Source organism: Cygnus atratus, chromosome 2, assembly GCF_013377495.2.
Source record: "Cygnus atratus isolate AKBS03 ecotype Queensland, Australia chromosome 2, CAtr_DNAZoo_HiC_assembly, whole genome shotgun sequence".
NCBI classification, from domain to species: Eukaryota; Metazoa; Chordata; class Aves; order Anseriformes; family Anatidae; genus Cygnus; species Cygnus atratus.
Genome location: NC_066363.1, coordinates 124,084,647 through 124,094,799, shown reverse-complemented (window position 1 = coordinate 124,094,799; position 10,153 = coordinate 124,084,647). Strand labels below are relative to the sequence as shown.

General features: G+C 49.9%; 5 non-coding genes across 5 annotated transcripts; 3 read left to right on the top strand and 2 right to left on the bottom strand.

Annotated features, from left to right (window-relative positions):
- The first annotated feature begins 1,452 nt into the window (after nucleotides 1-1,452).
- TRNAR-ACG (transfer RNA arginine (anticodon ACG)) lies at nucleotides 1,453-1,525 on the top strand. The gene has a single exon. It is a non-coding gene; the product is annotated as a tRNA-Arg (tRNA).
- Nucleotides 1,526-4,265: 2,740 nt separating this feature from the next.
- On the bottom strand, nucleotides 4,266-4,355 carry TRNAY-GUA (transfer RNA tyrosine (anticodon GUA)). Its single transcript is given in 2 exon segments — nucleotides 4,266-4,301; nucleotides 4,319-4,355. It is a non-coding gene; the product is annotated as a tRNA-Tyr (tRNA).
- Nucleotides 4,356-4,587: 232 nt separating this feature from the next.
- On the top strand, nucleotides 4,588-4,660 carry TRNAR-ACG (transfer RNA arginine (anticodon ACG)). Its single transcript has one exon. It is a non-coding gene; the product is annotated as a tRNA-Arg (tRNA).
- A 1,208-nt stretch (nucleotides 4,661-5,868) lies between these two features.
- On the bottom strand, nucleotides 5,869-5,941 carry TRNAR-ACG (transfer RNA arginine (anticodon ACG)). Its single transcript has one exon. It is a non-coding gene; the product is annotated as a tRNA-Arg (tRNA).
- A 215-nt stretch (nucleotides 5,942-6,156) lies between these two features.
- Nucleotides 6,157-6,246, top strand: TRNAY-GUA (transfer RNA tyrosine (anticodon GUA)). The gene is given in 2 exon segments: nucleotides 6,157-6,193; nucleotides 6,211-6,246. It is a non-coding gene; the product is annotated as a tRNA-Tyr (tRNA).
- The last annotated feature ends 3,907 nt before the right edge of the window (nucleotides 6,247-10,153 follow it).

Here is a 10,153-nt window from a genome sequence, read left to right as displayed (position 1 = left end):
TGCTTCATCTAACCTTGATGTGGCACCATGCAAAGCACAGAAATACAACGCTCAGTTATTGCTCAGTTATAACAATGCCCTGTTAATACCCAGTAGTCAGGCAAAACCATCATTGCCAAGGGAGGTAGCAATGCACGTTCAGATAGGGTTGTGGTGACTAACGTCCATCTCCAGCAGCTCCTGACATTTTCTCTGGCAGCAGATGATGTGAATCTCGCCCTGCTCCTATGGAATGGAAAGAAGAGCCATTCCTGTTCTCCCATGTTCCAAAAGGTACAGGGCTTGCTAATTCTTTTGTTGTTTGTCTAATTAAGCTAAGGCTAAATATCATGCAGTTTGTTTTTGGTTAGCTGGGCTCTGTTCAGTACAGACCTGTTTATGAAAGCGTGGTTGGACAACCGTCAAGCCAGAAATCAAAGAACAACCAAAGACTATCACAGGAGAGAAGCCAGCAGCCCAGTGACACCTGGGTTGTTATCAGTACTGGCTTAACACGTGTGGCTGTGGTAAGATTAGCAAAGGGCTCATAAAAACAGGCAGCAAGCATTGCCAAGAAGTTCTGAGGCGGAATCCCAAGTATCATTAAACTGTAAGGTTTTCTCCAGCTCTCTCTGGAGAAGCAAAACACACTTTGGATTGACTGACAAGGAAAACAAGTTCTGGGGTGCTGTTGCCTATGTGGAGCATGCCAAGTGACCAAGAGCACAGCCACTGATGTCCTTTCCAGAGCACCAACACGGTGCTTTGTGTGGATTCAAAGGTAAAACCTGCTTTGACAGTCTGAAAAGAGTTGTCTCTGACAGCTGAGCCACAGGAAGAAAATGGGGGGTATGGACCAAGAGCAACTTGGAGCTTGGGGCAGGAACTAACATGCAGATGTGACTCTGGTATGTTGCAACGGGAGAGGTGTCGGTATGATGGTGGAGCTGGGGTTATCTAGAAGACAAGTTGCCCAGGCTGTCTTGTCCCCACTTGTGGTGCAGGTTCAAGCATGGGGCGATGGCCCCAAGGTTCCTCTGCTGCCACTGTGCTGGGGACATGGAGCCAGATCCCACCTCCCCTGCCCAGCAGGAGGGATCCCTGCGCGGAGCAGGCTGGGGAGCCGAGTTTGTGAGCAAAGAGGCATGACACAGCTCCCTGAATTTGCAGACTGAATGACATTTTGCCTCATTTTGGGCATGCAGGTAATGTGAGGCGACTTGTTCCCAGCTCACAGCTGCAGAGCTCTTTGCGGCAACATCGTTCATCGTGGCAACATCGGACATGGCTCCGGGACACGGCTCCCTGGGGGAACAGGGTGTCCCACCGTTCAGCCACCACCTGTGGCTGCAAAACTCCGCTTTCCCCTCAAGAACAGGAGCTGGGGGTGATAAGGTCTGGCACCACGGGCCCGCAGCAGCCCAGCCCCCCCCCGCCACCGCCCAACACGGCCCGTGCGGCCACCACTACCCGGGGCCAGTGGCGCAATGGATAACGCGTCTGACTACGGATCAGAAGATTGTAGGTTCGACTCCTGCCTGGCTCGCTCATTTTTTTGTTCTTTTTTTTCCCCCTCCCGACCCAAGCAGCCCTGTCTCGGCTGTTGACCAGCTGCTGGAATCGCTGGGAAACTTCCTGGGACGCTAAAAGTCGCGCCTACCTGCCCAGGGCCTCAGTAGAGGTCACTTACCCAAGTCAAGAAAAAATAATAGAAAAGTTTAATGTACTAACTCATTCAGCAAGGATATTCTCACACTTCCAGCGCTGATGCACCAGGTTTCCCAGCTGGTGAGCAGCAGGACCTCTTGTCCACGCACGTGCCACAAATCTTAAAGTGCAGCCAGCACCTCCCCACGAAGGGCCATTTTCACCACCTCTCCTGTGAACTCCTCCAGGCAGCCTGGGGACTTTTAACCTCATAATCTAACTTCCCTGAGATTTTTTATATTTCCCCTTCCTGCAGTAGAAGAGAGAGCCTTTGCTTGAAACACAGACAAACCTCTTCCTACAGCACTGGAGCTGAAGGACCCTTTCTGTTGAAGCAGCTGTCCCTTCTGGTCCCTGACAGCTGTTTAACAGCAGCACCTCAGCCCTCTGCCAGCCCACCTCACACTTCAGAGTTTCGGAGTGAAAATACCTAATCTCTGGCACATTTCTGTTATTAAGTGAGAAATCTGATACAAATGATTAAATAGGATACGAGCACACAGCTCTTTATTGGCCCTAACTGGAGGCCAGGTACCGAAATAATTAAGCACTCACAGACGGCTTGTCACTGACAGTTGGCACCTAAATTAAGTACTTCGCAAGCTACTCTGCCATCCAAGCACCACATATACTCTTATTGCAATAAAAAGCACTTAATATATTTATACACCTGAACATGTCCTAGACAAGTGGAAAGCTGAGCCAAACAATTACATTGATGCATTAATGTAATAAGGACATAGCTCCAGAGGCAAGGTAGTTGCTTAGCACACAGTAAGCCCTGAGATCGCTGCCTGCATTTTTTCTTTTCACCTTTACTTTCCCTTTCTCTTCGCTTCTCTCTCTCTGTCTCTCCTGGCTTTCATTCTGTTGTATTTTTTTTTCTTTTCCTCTGTCTTCCTTTTCATTACAGGTAACATGCATTTATGCAGACCGACACGTCTCACCCTTTGGGTGAGAGAGAAAAAACATCTTGTTTCAAGCTGGCCAAGAAGTCAGCTTGCAAGATGGGGGAAGAAAGAAGATAGTCCCTTCTCCATAGGAGATGCTGGGTGTGCTTTCATTTTGTGAACCATCCTCGAGGAAGAGGAAAAAGGGGATCCACTAAATAAGTAAAAAGGAATGCAGGAATTTCCATGAACTTCTGCAAAAGGTAGGAGCAAAGGCATTTATATACAAATAGGTGAAACTTGACTAAGAAAAATTAGTCTTGTGGCCCTGGATGGAATTGGTACGCTCTCCTACACCAGAGAGTATCAAAGGGGTGTTCCTGGACTGTGAATTCAGATTTGACTGCTAGTGTGTGAACATTTAAGGTAATGGACACAGAAGGAAATGGATGTCTTTACTCATTCTCTGCTTTCCAGGGTGCCCCTGTTCCCTGGATTTCCTCCTACATACTTCCTAAGAGGGGTGCACTGCATCACGCTTGAAGAAAAACAAGAAAAGGTGGCACAAGTGTACATAAGCATACATTAAAATGTACTAAATAATAGAACGCTTAGCTGGGGCCAGTGATTCAATGCATGAAGTGTGTAACTACATACCAGAAGCCTGTAAGTTTGACTGTGGCTGAGCCTGATAAATCTTCTTGCCCACTGATGGACAATTTTCTTACCTTTCTTATTCACACAGATAGTGGGCCTTACTTGCAGTTATATCTGAAAAGCACACCCTCACACAGAGAACACTAATTCTAGGTTCTTTTGAAGGAGAAAACCTCCTTTCTTCCCCTACAATGCAGACAGACTTTGCTTCCTTGAGACACGTTTACTTTTTTCCAAGCCAGGAGTCATTGCCAAGTGTGTTTTTTCTGCACACTGTGTAGCACCTGTAATGAAAAAGATGACATGAAGGAAAAAGAAGACAGCACTACAATAGAACATAAGACAGGGGAAAAAAAGCAGAGTATGAGTGCTGGCTTTATTAGTTACCACATGCCAAGCAAGCCTGTGACCATGTGCATTAAATCCCTTCTGTATAAAGGACACCTCTGCCCCCTCCCACTGCTCCACCTTGTTGCAGCTCATCCTGTGCCTCCCTTTGCAACATGACCAGAGGCCAGGGAAGAGTCTCAGGCCCACTACCACCAGACAAATGACCATGGGACACTTTTATCCACTGCCAGCAGCCAGGGTGCCCGGAGCAGAGCTCTGGTTGCTGAGGATTACCTGGCACCTATGGGGGGAGCTGAACCGCAGCCTGAAGGCCACTGTGGGAAGGAGACCCGTGGCCCTGCCGTGCCACCGGGTGATCTTATAAAACCGGCCAAGAGTGATTTAAACACGCCTATTTTGGGGTTTCACATGGAATAATGTCAAATATATGCACGTTTACTACTGGAAACAAACGCATACTCCCACCAGTGCAGCTGCAGCACAGAGGTCAATGCGTACCGCACAGCTGGCACCTGGCCGTGGTAGTTTTATCGTCTTTCCCCGGCTGCACCTATGACAGAGACGAGATGGGATCTGCTCCCACACGGGAGGGCAGCGTGTCCCTCCAACCACGAGCTGTGGCAGCTTACTGAAGCCAGTTTGCAGGAGAGAAAAAAAAGAAAAAAAAAAAATTATGCCGTCTCCTTCGAGCCGGAATCGAACCAGCGACCTAAGGATTCCCGCGGGCGGCGCCTCTACAGTCCTCCGCTCTACCAGCTGAGCTATCGAAGGGACCTGCCCACCGCCGCGCCGCGGCCGGCCAAGCTCCCGCCCCACCCTGCGCGTCGCTCTGCGCATGCGCCCTCCACGGGCAGCCGGCTGCAGCGGGGGCGGCGCATGCGCACGGCGGGCCTGCCGCCACCCTCGCGTCCCCCCCCCAGCTCCCAGCGCTCCGCCGTGCGGCCCCGCCCCCCCCGAGAGGGGCTCGCTGAGGGGGCGTCAGCCCGAGCGCTATTCGTGTGCGGGGCCAGTGGCGCAATGGATAACGCGTCTGACTACGGATCAGAAGATTGTAGGTTCGACTCCTGCCTGGCTCGCGTGGCTTTTTTGGCTGCGCCGCGTGGCGGCCGGCCTAACCCAGCCAAGATTTACTTGCCCGGAACTTTTGGAGCACAGAGCCATTATACGCTCTTTGTGTAAAAAAAAATACCATTTTTTTTCCCTGGTAAACACAGATGTCCCACATTACGTCCTGGCCAGCCATGTTTGGCAGTGACAAAGGAGCATGCACAACGTGGCGGCGTGCTGCCTCCACCTGTGGCGCCAGGCCTCGTGTCGTGTCCTGCTGCGGGTGCCCTTCACAGCTGGTGTTGAGAGGACGGGAGGCCAACAGGAGCCCTGCTAACCTGCTGCATCGCCCCGTAACTCGTAATGGTGGTTCTTGCTCCATGTGAACCCATTTCGTCCTTACCTTGTGTTGAATCTGCGATCATGGAGGTGTGGGCTGTTCCCAGGTCTGATTACCGGGCATTACTGGCTTGCCTCTATTGATTGTGCATACTCACTGTGGTAATACTGCCCATTGCAGTGGTGTTGCCGGTTCCTCTGCTCTTTGGCACGGTGCTATCTGCCCTGCTCACCGCGCTGTACTGGGCAAGCACTGTCCCTCGGCTAGAGCCTAAGGAGGGGCAGGCGCTGAGCTCTGCTCTCTGGGGACAGCGACAGGACCTGAGGGAACGGCATGGAGCTGGGACAGGGGAGGGTCAGGCTGGGTGTTAGGGAAAGGTTCTGCACCCAGAGGGTGGTCAGGCACTGGGATAGGCTCCCCAGGGCAGTGGTCACAGCACCGAGCCTACTAGAGTTTAAGTGCTTGGACTGTGCACTTAGTCACATGGTCTGAATTTTTGGGCAGACCTGTGTGGTGCCAGGAGTTGGACTCGATGATCCTTGTGGGTCCCTTCCAACTCGGGATATTATATGCTTCTATGATTCGGCCTGTGCAACTTCATTGGAGTGTTAATTGTGTTATTTGTTGCCACAGGAAATGTGTTTGACTGGGTGGATATTTAAGTGGTTTGAAAAGTTTAAGTGTAGATGTTGTTTTTAATATTTTATGTGTTAAGGTGTTTTTGTTGTTGTTTTGGGAGACGTGATAATCCAATGATGTGCCAGGCACGTAAGTGGCATGAAATTACCAGTGCAGGTTTAAGAAGAAAGAGCTAAGTAAAAAACAACCAGAGCTCTGTACGTGTGTATTTGCGTGTCAACACGTGGAGGAGATGGAGCGCGGCACGGAAAAACAGAGCGAGCCAGGCAGGAGTCGAACCTACAATCTTCTGATCCGTAGTCAGACGCGTTATCCATTGCGCCACTGGCCCCGCGTGCTGACAAACTTTCCTCGCCCTCCCTTAGAGGCTGCCACCGAGCCCCGCAGCGCCCCCCCACCCCGTGCCCCTCCTCCCCCTGCAGCCCCCACCCCGCAGCGAGCCCCGGGCCCGGCCGCTTCCCGCCTCGGAGCCGTGCGCGGTGCGCGCATGCGCCGGGCGGCGCGCGGTGCGCTCTTGAGCCGTGGCGGCCGCCTGTGAGGCAGGTCCCTTCGATAGCTCAGCTGGTAGAGCGGAGGACTGTAGGGGCGTTCCTCGCGGGAATCCTTAGGTCGCTGGTTCGATTCCGGCTCGAAGGAGACGACATGTTTTTTTTCTGGCACTGGGTGCTCGTAGCCGCTATCGCCTCACAGATCACCGAACCAGCTCCCACACCGCTGCTGCAGTTCCCCACCTCGCCAAAATGTCCTCTCACATCATTTCTCCTTACACATCTGCAGCCACTTTTTTTTCGCTTTTCTCTCTGAGGCACCCCTGCACCGCAGCCCCAGCCTCTGAAACACCCGAAGGCTTTGCTACGACTCGCTGACCGGCAGCAGGAGCCGTGCTGCCGTCACGGGGGACACGGGGCCTGCTGCACGAGTGCCAAGACCCGGTTACGTTGTGAAGGAAAACAAGAGGCACGTTGCTCCCGCTCCGGGCCACCTCAAGCCCTCATGAAGCAAGTCACTGCAGGAGAACGCCTGCTGGGATCGTCCTGGCTGATTAGGGTGTTGAAACGCCAAGGGCTTTTTCCAGAACCACCTCTCCTCTCCCCAAACGTCTAGACACAATTTTCCGGGCTCCCTGCTAACCACCAGCATCCTTCTGGCCCTGGCACGAAGGTCCGGGCCCTCTCCTACCACACTCCTGTGCTCACCGCTTCTCCCACCCTGCCCTGTGAGGCTCCTCCAGAAACTAACGCGTGGCGTTGGTGCAAGCAGTTTTGTCTGCTGGGTGGTCACGAAATGGGGCCAAACTGCCCTGTGACGCTGGGCTGGCACTGTGCTGTGTAAGCCTGCTGAGCTGTTATCCCAGCTGTTCATCCCCTCTCAGCTTGAAAGGACACGTGGGGTGCGATGATTTAATGGACGGGCCTCTCCCAGTTCATGGAGGGAAGGAAGAGGCTGCTTTGCAAGTCTTTCTCCCTGCTTTCTAGCAATCCAACAAACATTTTCTTTTCTATAGGAAATAGTATAGAAAAGAAAAATCAGTTTTCTGAACTGTGCTTAGTTTTGCGTGCTTCGTTATTTTTTTCTTTAACAATTTTGTTCTAAAATAAGGCAAAAATGTAACTCTTTTTTGACTGAACTCATACCCGTACTCTGGGTATTAATTCTTAGGGAAGTTAAACAATGAAATCAAACAGCATACTACTCTGTTTGATGTGTCTTGGATTAAACAAAGTGGTTTATTGTATAATCTTATTGTGGGGAGAAAAGTGCACCGGCCACCTAAGTAGGAAGTAGCTGCCATGTTGATGGTAGTCCTAAATCTTCTAAGATGTTTCTTCCATTCTGTAGTTTGAGTGAATCTGGATATATGTTAATACTCAAGCACTCAAAAGGACAGATTTTAGAGATTACGTCCAGCCAAAACTGTTGCCCCTTATCCATTTTTCGAATGCTTGGGCTTCTGTGGTCATAGAGGCTGGATACCATCATAGTGAGAAATACTCCTCTCTTGCAGCAGCCCAGATTATCTGGCACTCTGTGCTGGCTCTCGGACAGGTGCCAAATCCCTGAGTGAGATCCTGGCCCAAGGGAAGCTCATGTGAGGTCTGCTGGTTGTCCTCAGTAGTGGCATGAGTACTCTGCACAGGCCCTGTGCTAGGGGAATCGTTCCATACAGGTATTTAGGCCAGTAAAACTACCATGTTACATCACTTCAACCCACTGCTGAATTTTCCTATGTAGACAAGCATCCTGCTTTATGTAAAGGACGCATTTGCAATGTGTGGCTGTACCCCTGGCTGCTTTGCATAGATAGCTTCATCTGCCGCAATCCAAGAGTGAGTTCCTCTTCGGGGAAATCCTAAGCTGCTGCTTGCTGCTTGTCAGGGTGCAAAGCCATCATGCTGGACAGCTGTTGAGACAGCTTCTGTAGTTGTTACTGCAATGAAGTTGTTGATGGTATGGAAAAAATGAAGGGAGTGCTACAATTCGTACATGCAGGCTTTATTAGTCAGAGTGCTTGATGGTAAATGTACCTTGGAATGTACGGTAATTTACATCTTAAACAAATGCAGCAAAATAGAACAAAGTCTGAGCAACTGTACATTATGAGAAGATTAATGGGTGTGTGACTGAACCTTACATAGAAACAGGTCATATAAGCACTGCTGTGTTCACTTTAGCAACTTTTTCGAAAAGCAAAACAAACAATAAAATCACATGGAAGAGCTAAGTCCTGAAGTCCTTATTCATCCTTTCTCAAATCAGCCAATCCTGATGATGGTGAGAGAGGCAAATGTTCTGGTACCCTGAAAACCAAGTTGCCTCTTTGGAATCAAACTGTGGGTTCAGACACACAGATTTTTAAGCTGTAAATCCTGGAGAACCCACTCAAAGGCTTGGTCATTGGTTTGTTTGGGGGTTTTTGGCTGACTGAGATAATACATGGTGGTTCCTCTGTAGAGATCCCCATGTCAGTAAAAGGGCTTTACAAGCGTGTGGCAGCTTGTCCTTATTTGCATCACCCCGCAAGATCGAGTCATGAATCTTTCCCAAGGAAAATCTCTCATTTAGAAAGAGTGAATAAGAACCACATGACTTACGGTACATCTCCAGCCCATGGAAATCACTTCCTTGATTTCAGTAAACCTTGGATCTGGCTCATACACTGGGGTCCTGAGGGACACTGAAGGTGTCGCGTGTGAATAAAATTACCAAAATGGTTTTACTGATCTAGGATTTAACTCTCCCTTCCTAGTTTCAGGCCTGATCTGCAGCTGTCAGTGAAATCAAGGGACCTTCCCTGGGAGCAGGATGAGGGACGTCACATGTAGAAGGATTTCTTATATAACATGTAGCTTTAAGCTAGACTTAAGGCTGGATGAAATTCCCATCTCTCTGCTGGAAATAGTCACTACATCACATTCACACGTTTTCAAAGCAAATTTCTTTATCAGAGAGTAAAACTTAGGAAATCACTTAACTTTCATGCTTACGACGTACTCACTACGTGCTCCCTCTGTTCCTGTGGCGATGGCTTACAGCAGAGCACGTGCTGTGCACAAGGGAACAGCGAAGAAGGACAAAGTGTGTGTGTGTGTACGAGTACATTAGGGTGCTGATGTCTCACTGCCTGTTCCCCATGGGCCCACAAAACTACCGCCAGTGCACGGCGCTGGTGCCCCGACGCACACGTGGTCAGGTCTGGCTGCCCAGCGGGAAGGTTTGTGGCACTTGTCTGCCGTCTGGGGTCACATCTCCTCCGCCACGGGATGTTGTCACCAGCCCGGCCGTGGGACCACAGGAATGGGCTCATCCCCCCAGTGCCAGCTGGGCGGGCAGGGCAGCGGTCTGGATTTGTGCACATATGAGTGACCCCTCCGTGGGGACCTCATCTGCAGCCCATGGGTAGGAGGGGATAACTGCTCTCTGCCCACACACAGCCCTAGTCGCGCTGGGACTTCCCCTCCTCTCTGCAGCAAAAAAAAACCAGGACTGTTTCTGAGGACAATGTGAGCGTCAGCTGTCCCCAGTGCCTGCGCTTGTAGAACAGGTAGATAATCTGAACTAGAATAAATGGCTTTTAAAATATCCATGTGTTGTGGGAACTTTAAAGAAATGTTCAAAGTAGTATTTCTTGACTTCGGAGCGATAGCTGGTGCTATGAAACACACTCTTTTCCCATATATTTAGCTGCCACTAAATGACATTTGAAGTGAAAGGTGAGAATGGAAGGAAAACAATAATGTTTCACAACCACAGAATCCAATTTTAAAGAAGAGAATAAGACTTTTGACTAGCTACACATTCACCGGTCTCTGTAATTCAGTGGTACATTACTTCCCCCTTTGGACCACAGCACTGTGATTAGAGGAACAAAAATAGCAAATGTACAGAACTGACAGTGATTGATGTAACATGATCAATAGAGTGAAATTCATCTGTCTAAGGCTTAAACTACTCTGTCAAATGAGACAAGTGCTAAGTTTAAGATCCCAGAGTTACTTCTTTATCTCTTACAAATTCGGGGCCTAACTTCTTTATGCTTGCTTTA